The following is a 14,564-nucleotide window of genomic DNA, read 5'->3' as shown; positions in this document are numbered from 1 at the left end:
TTGTAGGGTTCACTGTTGAGTTGGCCCACCCTTTGCAGCTATAGCAGCTTCAACTCTTCTGGGAAGGCTGTTCACAAGGTTTAGGAGTGTGTCTATAGGAATGTTTGACCATTCTTCCAGAAGAGCATTTGTGAGGTCAGGCACTGATGTAGGATGAGAAGGCCTAGCTCACAGTCTCTGCTATAATTCATCTCAAATGTGCTCGGGTTCAGGTCAGGACTCTGTGCAGGCCAGTCAAATTCCTAAACCCCAAACTCGCTCATGCGTGTCTTTATGTACCTTGCTTTGTGTGCAGTCATGTTGGAACAGGAAGGGGCCACCCCCAAACTGTTGCCACAGAGTTGGGAGCATAATATTGTCCAAAATGTCTTGGTATGCTGACGCTTTAAGAGTTCCCTTCAATGGAACTAAGGGGACAAGCCCAACCCCTGAAAAACAACCCCATATCATAATCCCTCCCTCCACCAAATTATTTGGAGGGGTGTCCCAATACTTTGGGCAATATAGTGTGGATGAGCAAGTTTGGGGTGGAGGACAGCTTTCCCAGGAGAGCTGAAGCTGTTATAGCTGCAAAGGATGGGCCAACTTAGTATTGAACCCTACCACTATGACAGGTGCTAAGTCCAAACTCAGGACTCAGCAGTAGGGCAAGCAAGAGAAACCATGATGTGCAGTGGGGAACACAGGCATTCACCTATCCCTAAAGTGTCAGAGTCACTGAAAAGAAAAGAGTCACTTTAATATATAAGTGCATTGATTGGTGTTGCTGCTTTCAAGTTCAACTTTAAACTCCCAAAGAATGATTAAAAAGCTGCACTGTATCTGGGACTTTGTCCAGTGATGTCATATTGGGTTTACAAGTTTTAAATGTAATTTACTACTTTAAAGATGAAGTCTAGTTAAAAATGTTTTGTTTGTTTTTTCTCTCTACAGCTTTAGTTATATTACTTGCCTGTAAGTGTGTCCATGGTGTACAGGCTGCTGGATTCTGTAGAAATCTTCAGTGCAGGGCTATCCTGTCCTCTTCCTGCTGCCAAACTGAAACAGAGCTGTGGGAGTTAACAGGTCTCAAGTCTCTGGGCTCAGCTGCACTAAAGATGATCTGTTAGGGATCCCTCCTGCTCTCTCCTCTATTGAGAAAAGTTATTTTGCTGATTGCATTGCTCTGTGAGAGTTAATCCTGTGATTGGTGACTATCTCCACAATTCAGAGATCATGTTATAGGCAGCATTATCAGTGAAAGAACTTTTATCAATGGAGGAAAGGGCAGGAGGGGGCAGGTACATGTAGGAGCATCTTTAGAGCATCTGAGCCCAGAGACTTGAAGCTGTTAACTCCCACAGTGCCATAAGTTTAGCAGTAGAAAAAGGACAGGGCAGCCCTGCAGTGAAGATCTCTGCACAATCCAGCAGCCTCACATTGACATACTTCATCGCAGGTAAGTAATGTAGCTAAAACTGGTGAGAAAAAAAACAACTTTTTTTAAAGCTTAAAGCGGTACTAAACCCACAACAGTAAAATCAGTCTAAATATGCAGAATAGCACGCTTGTTATACTCACTGTGGAACCTAAGGGGTTAATCATCTGCATTGTGTAAAAAGGCTCTTTGACAATATATGGACAGATCCTTCCCTCCTGCACTGTCTTTCTTTGCAAGGCCGTATAATACAGTGAGGGTAGCCGTCCTGCACTTGCTCAGTTTAGTGTCTATTGCTGGAGAGAACATTTCCTGTTTCAGTTGAACTGTTCAGGTCACATGATATTGACATCACACATGTGGGCGTGTATACAGGCTCTAGTGGAAATCTGCTCCTACCTCAAAACTCAGCACTGGACAAACTGCAGTTTATCACTGACCGTGGTATACAAATCAGCCAAAAAGGTATATAGTGGCAATATTTTAATGTAAAAAGAAGATTTATAAGCTGTGCGCACTGTGGGGCAGAGGAACAATTTTCATATTACTGGGTTTAGTAACACTTCAACTTCAGCTTTAAAATGAAAACATTTGGGGAATATTTTTGTTTCTGATTGGTGCTTTTGCAATCTTTGCTTGTTTTTTTTTTTTACCATTTGCTTACAGTGTTACTAAACCCAGAACCTGCATTCACTATATCTGATCCCCCACAGTACACAGAACATGGAAATGCAATTATTTTAGCAAATATAAACAAATAAATACCTTTTCTCATCAGCAGTATGTAGCAGTCTTGTGACCTTTATTAGTTCCTAGTAAAGCTTGTAGGAGGAGTTCTCATTCTCCCCTGATCCTCTGTCTAGAGATGTCTGGACAGTGCTGATTGGCCCTGTGCTGATCACATGCACTCCCCCAAGAAAAAGAAAAACTCTCTAGCAATACACACCAAACTGAGCACGTGCAGCCCGTCCCCTAGCTCTGTAAATATCAGGTTAATTTTTGGAGACAGAGAAAGAAGAGGAGGATCAGAGAAGACAGGATCAAACAGCCTTTATAAACAAAGCAAAGGATTAACCCCTTAAGGTTCCACAGTGAGTATAATGCCCCGTACACACGAGCGGACTTAAATACGAAGGAGTTCCCAACGGAATTCCGCCGGGGTTCCGCCGGAGTTCCAACAGAGTTCCGACGCAACGGACTCGCCTACACACGATCCTACTAAAGTCCGCTCGTCTGGTACGCGGTGACGTACACCAGGTCCGACGAGACTATAAAACGGAAGTTCAATACCAAGTGCGCCACCCTTTGGGCTCCTTCTGCTAATTTCGTGTTTATCTCGTGTTAGTAGAAGTTTGGTGAGAGACGATTCGCGTTTTTCAGACTCGTATTTTTCAGAACGTTTTTCACTGCTTTTCAGTTTGTGCTTGTGAGGTTTGTATCTGTTTTTTAGTGCGTGTAGTCAGTTCGTGTCTGTATTTTGCAGTGCGATCTAACTGCGCTCGCTGACTTTCAGCTCGCTCTTCACAGGCCTTGCTGTTCTTCAGTGACGTCTGTTAAGTTCGTTTTTTGACAATCCGACCGTTTTGAAGCCATGTTGCGTGTACGTACTCGTCGTCGAGTTCGTGCTTTGCTTGCGCTTGGTGTTGTAGTTCATTCTGCAACCCAAGAGCAGTCCTTGGACGGGGTGTTGAGGAGTTCATGGACGAAGAATTGGTTGCTCCAGCGTGACCAGTTCTCGCACATGCCTTTGCTTCGTGAGATCCGGGAGAATAATCCTGATGATTTCAGGAATTATCTCCGGATGACGGACCCCGTTTTTCACCGTCTGCTGGCTTTGCTGACCCCTTATATCAGCAGGCAGGATACCTGCATGCGGCAAGCCATCACTCCGGAGCAGAGGCTCGTCGCCACGTTGCGCTACTTGGCGACAGGGAGAAGCCTTCAGGACCTGAAGTTCTCGACAGGCATCTCCCCCCAGGCTCTGGGGATCATTATCCCAGAGACCTGTTCTGCCATTATACAGGTCCTGCAGGAGGACTATATTAAGGTAAGATTTAGCATTTAACATCACATTTTATTATCTTTAATGTTTGCTAATGCCTTGTATTTCTTTCCTCAATCTCGAATTACCATGATTGCAATATGCTGTGAATGTCCCCTTTTTTTCCTCATGCATGCTGCAATCTTTTACTGCTCCTTTTTTGTTTTTCATGCATATTTGCCTTCATTAAACCTCACCAACATGCTATGGTCGGCCCATATCCACCTAGTCTAGTCACTTAAAATGTCTTTTGTCAGCTCCATTCTATTGCTTTATCCTCAAACCAAACATTTAATATTATTCCAAATGGTCTGTGTCCCCTTAACTGAATCCCCCCCCCCCCCCCCCTTAATAGTATCCCAAATGGTCTGTGTGTCCTTTAACTGGATCCCCCCCCCCCACACACTTAATATAATTCCAACGAGTCTGTGTGTCCTTAAATTAATGTTGAATTATATATTGTAGTTTTTAACACACTTCAACCCTGGAATGATTTTCCCCCCTTCCTGACCTTCATCACTTTTTAGGGTGATTTGGCAGTGCGTTGTTTGAATTGACAATTGTGCGTCCTTGTAACATGGCTCCTCCTAGTAAATTATCTTCATTTTATTAGCACAAAGCAATTTTGTATTTGGTTGTCTTTGATCACCTCTGCTTTTTTAGTTTTGGTGATTAACCACCAACAAACCCAAAATGCATTTTTCAAAATATGCTTTTTTTTCTCTCTTTTCACTCTAAAGAAAGATAGGCACAAAAATATATCACCATGATTTTTTTGGACATCATTTGATGCTGATACGTATTCTTTTAGTAAACAAAAATGTGTTAAAATGAATCACAATTTAAGCGTTTCTTGATTGTTTTGGTTAAAAGTTCAATCGTTTCGGAAATATGGTCTATTTTGCTGGCATTTGTAAAATCTTGCCATTTTTGAAAATAGTAATGGCGTTGCCTAACCGTTTTTTATTATTTTTGTGGTTTTTGGTTTTTCTGGTGACTGCCACATTATGGCGGACACATTGGCCAATTTCCATACATTTTTGTGACCATTGTCATTAATACAGTGATCAATGCTGTCAAAAATTGTCTTGATTACTGTAAAAATGTCACATGCAGTGAATGTGTTTTATTAAGCACAAGGGGGCCAAGGAATGGTTTAAAGTGTGTTCTGGGTGAGTGTTTTTCTTAACTGTCTGGGGGATGGGCTAGCAGTGACATGACCCTGATCACTGCTCCCAATGACAGGGAGCAGACGATCGGTGTCATGTGACTAGGCAGAAGCGTGAACTAAAGTTTGTGTTGTAATGTACAATGTTTAATGTGCAAAAGTACTTATTTTGTTTTTTTTCTGCTTTTTGCCTCCCCAGTTTCCTTCATCGCCACAGGAATGGCAGACTGTGGCATCCCATTTTGCCACCCGGTGGGACTTTCCTAACTGCGGTGGTGCCATAGATGGGAAGCACGTACACATTGTGCCACCACCCCATTCGGGGTCATACTTCTTTAATTACAAGGGGTTTCACAGTATTGTGTTAATGGCGGTGGTGTCGGCACAGTACGAATTTCTATATGTGGACGTGGGGAAGAATGGCCGCATGTCGGACGGAGGAGTCTTCGCGACGACGGAGTTCTACCGACGTCTACAGACAGGTGGCCTGGGCTTGCCACCTGATTCGGAGAATGTGGAGGAACTACCATTCGTCTTCATCGCGGATGAGGCTTTTGCTCTGGACAACCACATAATGCGGCCATTCCCCCAAAGAGCCCTCACCCCGGAGAGGAGGGTTTTTAACTACCGGCTGGCCAGAGCGAGAAGAGTGGTGGAGAATGCTTTTGGAATAATGGCCAGCCGGTTCCGTGTATTTCTGACGGCTCTAAACCTAGCCGAATACAAACTGAACTCTGTCATCCTCACATGCTGCATTCTGCATAATTTTTTAAAACAATACTCCAATACGTATTTATCGGGAATAATGCCGGAGGCTGGAGTTTGGACAGAATCCATGACAGGCCTGGATACTGGCCGTACTGGCTTGGCCCCCCTAAGTGCACGTGAAGTGCGTGAAAGATATGTCACTTATTTTAATGGTAGGGGGGCCATTGCAATGCCACCCAATCTTTAAATTTTAAAAAGAGGAAAAAAATAAAATAACCTCAAATCTGAAATGTGTTTTCTTGCTTGCTTTTGGTTTGTGCTGTCTCCTATGTTATCCTAGTGCACTTGTAGTGCCAAGTGTATTTTCATTAAATTCAATAAGGCCCATTGTCACTGGATACACAAAATCCCTTTTCCCAAACTGGTATTAAGCATTGAAAGAATACGCCACACATTCTTGATGATTCAAAATTTTAATTTGGCCACATTCACATGTGCCATGGAATATTTAGTGATCTTAAATGTTTTTTTTGGGTTTATTTAACTTTCTTTGGCAAACATTTTTTGGTTTCCTTTTTTTTCATTTTGTCAATTTTTTTGTTTTATTTTTTTTTGGGGTTTTTATTTTTCGCTAAAAAATATGAAAAATGTATAACAACAATCAGCCACAATCGTAAAAATTGGTGAAGTAATAACAATCTTTGAACTAAAACAAGGGAAATGAAGAACATGATCGATATTCTGGAGAAACGGATTATATTCTCCCCAAAATATCGATCATGTTCTTCATTTCCAGCTGCATATTGTCAATCTGAGTCTTCATGAGATCCAGGCTAGTCCGCATGTCATCTAGTTCCCCATTCCAGCCCATTATCTGGCCAATCAGCCTTTGTGCGCTGTCACTGGAAAATGGGGCCCTTTCCACAAACAGAACATCACCTACAATAGATGGTAAAAATTGGGTCACAAATTATGCAGTCATACATGGATTTCAACAAGCTGGGGTGTCAGACACTCACCTGGTGGGGTGCCCATCTCCCCTACTTCCTCCACCTCTCCTTCCTCCACCTCTCCTTCCTCGACATCCTCGGGGGGGGCACTGGTGCTTGGAAATGTGTCGCTTTCCATAACCACAACATCACCTAAAATAGATGTAAAAAAATGTGTTGGGAAATATGCAGGTATACATCGATTACCTGAAGCTGTGATGTCAGACACTCACCTGGTGGGGTGCCCATCTCCTCTCCTTCTTCCACCTCTCCTTCCTCCACATGCACATCCACGGGGGGGATGGGGCTAACCTCACATTCCTGCTGGCAAGGGTGGCGGTCCCTGGGATCCTGCTTTGTGAGGCTTTTCTCCCCTATGAGAAATTAACAAACAAAAAGGTATACTTTAGCACACAGATATTTAAGGCCAGAACTAGGAAGATGAAACCTTGATTAAAAGTGTTGTAGAATTGTCGGTTTATGAAGAGATGCAAAATGTGAAGACATGAGAAATCAATTCACTTTGCCCAAAAAAGCAAATAATTAGCTTTTTGTGCCAAGGTTCACACATGCCCCACCCCCCCCCCCCCCCCAAGTATACCAGGGAACCCCGTGTGGCGTGTGGTTTACCCTAATAAATGTTCTCTGGTGTCCCACACCTTTGCTCGTGAGTGCAGATGTGTTTTTACCCAGCTGCCAAGTGTCCTCTCCTTCAATTACACTGAATGTTCTTTTCTAGTCATTGTATTTTGAAACACATCTAAACCACAATGTCCTAATCATTTGTTGTGTCTTTATAAATTACACAGCCAAAAAATGCTGTTCAAACCCTGTATCAAAAACGAGGTTTGCAACGAACACTTTACGAGCGGTTGAAAACGATACGATTCTTTTAACTGTATACAACATTAAAGCAGCAATTTTTGACATTGTACAAAGGTAAAGCATATGGATCTGTATTGTATGCAATAATCCTAAAATAGGAACACACGACAAGTACTTACTTTTTTTCAGAAGTTTCTTGATCCTTCTGTATTGATCCGGCTCCCTCAATTTCAGGTCGGACCACCGCTTCCTTAATTGGTCTTTTGACCGTCGTACCCCAAAACGAGTATGCAGGGTCTTTACTACTTTGGCCATGATTCTGGCCTTGCGCAAGTTCGGATGGGTGTATGGTCCATGCTTGCCATCATAATCCTTACTTCGCAAGATTGCCACCATCTCCACCATCTCTTGAAATGCCATATTTGAGGCCTTAAATCTCCGCTTTCCGGATCGGGACGTTTGTGGCTCCGGGGATTCATGACTACTGGAGTCATTAAGATCAAGCACCTGTTGTGTTTCCGCCATGTTTCTCCTACTGCGCACCGTAGAGAAAAGGGGGCGGGAAATATTCTTGTAAAAGAACGTCATGGGCGGGCAAAGCAGGCGTAGTTCTACGCGTACGCACTGGATCTTACGACAAATTTCACACGTCGTACGTACGTTAAGTGCGCAGAAAGGGCGGGAAGCCATGAACTTGACTAAAAGAACGTCAGGGGCGGGCAACGCAGGCGTAGTTCTACGCGAACGCACTGGGTCTTACGCCAAAATGCACATGTCGTACGTACGTTAAGTGCGCAGAAAGGGCGGGAAGCCATGAACTTGACTAAAAGAACGTCAGGGGCGGGCAACGCAGGCGTAGTTCTACGCGAACGCACTGGGTCTTACGCCAAAATGCACATGTCGTACGTACGTTAAAGTGCGCAGAAAGGGCGGGAAGCCATGAACTTGACTAAAAGAACGTCAGGGGCGGGCAACGCAGGCGTAGTTCTACGCGAACGCACTGTATATAACGACAAAACCCCACATGTCGTATGTTCGTTCGCGAAAGTAGGAGCAGAAGTTGGGAGCAAGAAAAACGAAGGTAAGTTTAAACCATTTCCCCAAATAAGTGGCAGATCCTGGAGTCTATCTTGGGCTAAGATTAGGAGAGTCTGAGCTAACATTATGTTTTTTGGCTTGTGTATTGTCTTTCAGAAAAATGAATCAAAAATTCAAAGATCCAGAATTTTTAACTCTGTTTATCGACAAGTATAGAGAGATGTCAAATCTGTGGCAAGCCAAGCACAGGGATTATTTTAATAAACCCGTAAGGAGGGCAACACTGGGGAGACTTTTGACATTTGTGCAGACTTGGATCCCAGAGGCAAACGTGGACTTTGTGGAGAAGAAAATTCAAATATTGCAAAATATGTACAGAAAGGAAAAGAGGAAAATCGAACAATCCAAGACATCAGGAGCAGCACCAGGTGATGTGTATGTACCCAGGCTGTGGTACTTTGAAAAGCTACGGTTCCTGGACGACCGGTGTAGACCCAGGGAGTCGCTTTCTACTCTTCCCTCCACCCTTCCCTCCACCCTTCCCTGCAGCATTCCCTCCACCTCAGCAGAGGCTGATGAGCCTTCCATCCTGGAAGAAGCCGATGCACCCATCTGGAGCCAGGTATTTTCCGTACAAAAATAGTGATATTCATAATATTAATGATGTTAACTAGATGTTATTCGAATTTGTACGCTATTATTGTTGTTAAAAAATAGTTAAAATTTGGACATATCAATTTACAGTAGTGGCCAGAAATGTTTGTCACCAGCAGAAACAAGAAATAGTGGTGTCATAATGATACTCTTTTATATGTATTAACAGAATTTTGAAGTCAGGAGCTGAAAAATGTTTAGGATTGATGAACAAAAAACTAAAACAATGTCCCTTTTTTTATACACAGGAGGAGCTCAGCCAGGAGGAAGGTGGGGAAAGTGGCAGGCAGGAGGAGGCTATGCCCACTCTCAGCCAGGAGGAGTCCATGCCCTCTGTCAGGCAGGAGGTGGCCGGGCCTAGCAGAAGCATGACGACTTCTCAAGTGCCTCCCCTCCGTCTTCCATCCAGAAGGGCCAAAAAAAATACGCAGGCACAGGAGGAATCCCTGCGACTAATTAGAGAGGCAACTAATGTTTTAAACAGCCCCCCTGACGCAGAAGAGGCCTATGGCTGCTACATTGCCAGCCGGCTCCAGCAACTAGAGATGGGCCAACGCCTCCACTGCGAAAGGATCATTTTCCTGGCATTACAGAAGGGGTTCAGTGGAGAATTATCTGCCCACAGTAATATTGTGGAGCAGGTTCCTCCTGTTCCTCCTCCTCCTCCTCCTCCTCCTGCCACGAGTCCACCACCGGAGACACAGCCTCCCAGGAAGGCTACAGGGAAGTCTGCAGGGAAGGGTGCAGCGAAGGGTGGAGCGAAGAGAAGAAGGTGATGACCTGGCTTCACTCTGGTCCTACCAAAAAGATGCAGCCTGTTGTACCACAGCCTGGGGACATATATACCATCTGATGCTGCTCTTGATGTCTTGGATTCTGGGACCATATTTGATTTTGTAATATTTGAATTTTCTTGTCCACAAAGTTTCACGTTTGCCCTGGGGCCAAAAGGCTACACAAATGTCACAAGTTTCTCCAGTGTTGCCTTCATTTTTTTGTTTGTTAAACCAGAATAAATGGTATTTTTTGTTTGAAAATATAATTGCCTATGTGTTTTTTGGTCAAATACCTTTCTATAAAAGACAATGTGAAATTAACAAGGGACACTAACCTCCTTGAGGTTATAAACAAAATAAAAATGTTATTGTGGTAACTTGTCACCAGAATAAAAATCAAAAGGTTATTGTGGTAATGAAAAAAAAAGAGAATAAAAAAAAGTTTTTGGTTTTAACTTGACGGAAAAATTAAATATGGAGATCACAATTTAAAAAAAATGCTAAAGAATTGTACCAAAAATATGTAGGCAAAAAATTAGTCACCAACATTTTTTCTTTGTTTTTTTTACTTTTTTGGAGTAATTTTTTCATCAATATTTTGGGGTGAAATCATGAACATTTTTTTTTTTTTCTTGTGATCTCCATATTTAATTATTCGGTCAAGTTAAAAAATTATTTTTTCTGGAAATATGTCTTGTCTGTTCAAATTTTGAAGTTTGGTTCTTGTTTGCTTTTCATGATGCTTGTCTCCTACATTGTCCTAATTCAGGGATATGCAATTGGCCAACCTCCGGCTGGTGCAAAACTACAAGTCAATCATGCCTCTGGGTCTCATGCTTATGGCTGCCAGTCTTGCTATGCTTCAGGGGACTTGTAGTTCTGCAACAGCTGGATTTCCACTAATTGCATATTCTTGTCCTAGTGCATTTGTATAGCAAAGTGGTTTTTGACAATAGGAAATAAGGCCCTTTGTGACAGAAAACACAAAATGACTTTACAAACTGGTATTGAGTATTGAAAGAAGTAGACACACACCTTTTTTATTTTTTTTTATTATTTTTTATTTTTTAATAGTGCACATTAAAACCAGTGCTAATTCTTATTTAAAGTCTTATTTAGATCTTTTTTGTTTTGTGTTTTTTTTTTTTTTTAATTCGTTTTTATTTTTTTTATTTTTTTTTATTTTTTTGGGAAATTGGTTTTTAAAATTTTATTTTTTATTTTTTTTTTTTTGTTTTTAATTTTTTTTTTTTTTTTTTTTTTGGTAAACATAGAAAAATATAAATATATCAAAAATACAATTAACATTAAAATTTAAAATAATAAAATCAGATTTTGAACTATTTACATCAAACAAGGGGTAAAGCCAAATTTTGAAGATGCACACCAAAAATTGGTAATGTCAACATGTGCTATGTGCCATCATGAGTGATCAATGGACGTGTTTGGTGTGTGCAATCCCTTCCTCTCTCATACTAGAAGGAGGAAGGGTTTGCAAACACCAAATGCGTCCATTGCGATCCTCTGATGGCACATAGCACATGTTGACACACCGTGTGCATCTTCAAAATTTGGCCTCTAAAAAACGAGTAAAAACATTAATAAACTTTTGGGCAAGGAAATGAAGGACATGATCGATTCTGGTTTAGGGGAAAAGGGGCTTATATTCTCCCTAAAACATCGATCATGTCCTTCATTTCCTGCCTCATAGTGACCATCTGCTGTTGTATGGCCTGGATATTGGTCTCCATCAAATCCATCCTTGCATTCCAGGCCATGATCTGCCCTATCAGCCTCTGGGCACTCTCCGATGTAAATGGCTCGGCTACCACAACCAGATCATCACCTAAAAACATGTGTAGAAACAAAAAATTGGTTAACATATACAGCCATTAATTGTTTAGCTTAAGCTGGGTTGTCAGACACTCACTTTCACTCTCCTCCACATCTAGCCCTGGGCTCGGCTCATCCAGTGGAGCTACGGAGCTTGGTCCAGCGGAGGATACCGAGCTCCGTAGCTCACTCGCAGAGACAGGACTGGGCAGCTCCAATACCGATGCAGGGCTGGGGTTGGGGCTGGGGCTGGGGCTAATTGCCCAATCAGGCTGGCGAGGTCGGGGGGTCCTGGGCTGCTCCGCCTCTTGTCTGAGTCGTTGTTCCCCTATGAGAATGACAAAAAAAACACAAAAAAAAAAAAAAAAAAAAAAAAAATTGAAGCATAGTGATATTTGAGTTCAGAAATTGGAATATGAAACATTGGTTTGAAGTGGTGTAAAATTATTAGCTGCTTATTACAAGCTCCTAGTTTAATACATCCTTAAAATTACTTTTTTTCAGTTTAGGCTGTGTTCAGACTGCTGCGATGTGTGAACGCTGCAAATCTACTGTGGTTTCACGCATCGCATGCGCAGTTCGCACTGCCCTATGTGACCTGCTGGGAGTATCAGTGTAAAGTTTTATTGACACCTCCAAATTAGTTCTCATATCACAGTGCAATCTTTAAACTCGGACAGGAATCGGACCACATGGTGTGAACACCCATGTGATCCGATTCGGCTGTGGACTAAAAAAAGGGCCATGTACAAGTTTGGTCCGGATGCAATGCGAATTCAGCCATACTATATGCATGGCTGAAATCGCATCACACAGAGATCACATGTGATTTGCACTGCAGTGCGGTGCAAATCACATTTGATCTCGTACATTGCAGCAATGTGAACCTAGCCTTTAACCAAACTGTGATACTTTATATCTTTTGTCCAAGTTTCACAGACGGACACACTTGAATCATCGCCTGGAGTACCTGTGTGTGATTATGTCAAAAATGTTCTATGATGTCCCAAAATCCACTTATAAAAGTTCCCTAGTCCAGATGTTGAACCAGCATTTTATCTATCTATCTATCTATCTATCTATCTATCTATCTATCTATCTATCTATCTATCTATCTCATTTTTTTTATTGAGTCTACATTGCACTGAATAAATTTATGAAACTTTATTAAAAATTTATTTCCGATAAACTGAGCGTGACAATTCAGTTTATCATGAAACAAAAAAAAATAAAAATAATAACTAATTAAAATCTAATCCAACACCAGATAAAGTTTACACCATACACAAATTCATGCTATTTACGCCCACATATACGAACAACCATATGCGCCATATTTTCATTGACAACCTACACGAACGATTACGATCCACCAGAGGTCCAGTCACTATTTACAGCACTATCTATACGAAAGATTATGATTCAAATCGCCAGTTTGACATATACGATCTACACGAACGATTACGGTCAAATCCGCCAGTTTTACATACTATCTACACGAACGATTACGATCTCATCAAAGGATTATGTCCGACAGTCACGGAAAACGCGGAGTTTACTCACTTTTTTTAAGGACCTTTTTGATGCGGTCATATTGGTCCGGCTCCCTGGACTTGATGTCCGACCATCTTTTCCGCAGCTGGTCCTTTCCTCTCCGTACCCCGAATTTTGAATCCAAGGTGGTGACCACCTCGTCCAAGATGGCGCTTTTTCGTATGTTGGGTTTTGGGTAAGGGCCAAGTTGCCCATCATAATCCTCCCTTTGAAGGATAGCTACCATCTCCACCATCTCTTCGAATGCCATATTGGTGGCCTTATATCTCCTCCTTGCTTGGGGCCCACGCCTTTCCTCCGCGGTGCTCACGCTGCTAATTGAGCTCCCATCCGCCATTTTCCACTCTCATACACCCACAGCGGAAGGAGGGTAAAAGGGGCGGGGAAACACGGTCGCAAGGAACGTCAGGGGCGGGCGACGCAGGCGGAGCCTGAGCGCATGCGCCGCGTATAAAGCTGTACCGCGAGCCCGTACGCTTGTCCGAACGGGAGCAGCGACTGCTACATGCGACGGGAAGATAGTTATCATTTTATTTTTGGTTAATTTAAAGCCTGCGTTAGGGATGTACATATTGAATTTTATTCTTATTGATGTTACAAAACACATGTTCATGGAAATATGCTAACTTCTAGTGCAAGTTTTAAAGCACTGCAAGTGCACTTGGAAGTGCAGTCGCTGTAAATTTGAGGCTTAACATTTGAAATGAGGGGAAGCTCTGCTGATTTTGAACATGCAATCATGTGTAGGCCAAAATGATGGTTTGGGTATCTATCTATCTCTCTATCTATCTATCTATCTATCTATCTATCTATCTATCTATCTATCTATCTATCTATCTATCTCTACTTGCATAGTCCTGCTTGGCCCAAAAAAATGAAAATCCATCTTGTTTCAAACCCCCGTCCCCCCCCCACCCGAAAAAAAAAAAAAAAAAAAAAATAGTAGTTCCAAAAATATATAGTAATAGATTTTTTTTTTTTTTCAAGAAATAAATAAATATAAATAAATAAAGCTACTTCACTTTCCGAAAAACTTTGTCCGTCCAAACTGTCTGCTGAAAGCCCACACACGAGCGGACTGTCCGCCCAAACACTGTTCAGCGGACAAGGACAACATTATAAATAAAAAGGCTTCGTTCTTCTAGCATTATAAAGAAGATGCGCTATACATTTAAACGAGCACAGAATTTGCAGCATGACGAATGTGCTACTTCCAATACGAACTGGAGTTTTACAAGACCGAGCACTTCCGTCTCGTACTTGCTTCAGAGCATGCGTCGTTTTAGGACTGTCGGAACAGCATACAGACGAGCGGACTTCTACATCGGACCTGGGTCCGGCGGAGTTCCGACGGGAAAATTTAAAGCATGCTTCATTTCTAAAGTCCGTCAGACTTTAGTGAAGCTAAAGTCCGTTGCAGCCCACACACGATCGGATAGTCTGACGGACTCGGTCCGTCGGAGTTTGGATGTCGAAAAGTCCGCTCGTGTGTACGGGGCATAACAAGCATGCTTTATTACATATAAAGACTGATTTTACTGTTGTGAGTTTAGTAACACTT

At 42.2% G+C, this 14,564-nt stretch overlaps 1 protein-coding gene and 1 long non-coding RNA gene across 8 annotated transcripts in view; both read left to right on the top strand.

Annotated features, from left to right (window-relative positions):
- NRG1 (neuregulin 1) overlaps window positions 1–14,564 on the top strand; it is an 872,712-nt gene that overhangs the window by 45,666 nt on the left and 812,482 nt on the right. The gene's annotated exons all lie outside the window — the stretch shown is intronic.
- Window positions 3,291–5,624, top strand: LOC143974631 (uncharacterized). The gene is made up of 2 exons (XR_013272257.1): window positions 3,291–3,464; window positions 4,826–5,624. It is a non-coding gene; the product is annotated as an uncharacterized LOC143974631 (long non-coding RNA).

Source organism: Lithobates pipiens, unplaced genomic scaffold (genome assembly GCF_037356315.1).
Source record: "Lithobates pipiens isolate NorthernLeopardFrog02 unplaced genomic scaffold, aLitPip1_a1.2 Scaffold_13, whole genome shotgun sequence".
Lineage (NCBI taxonomy): Eukaryota > Metazoa > Chordata > Amphibia > Anura > Ranidae > Lithobates > Lithobates pipiens.
This window is presented reverse-complemented; position numbering and strand designations above follow the sequence as displayed.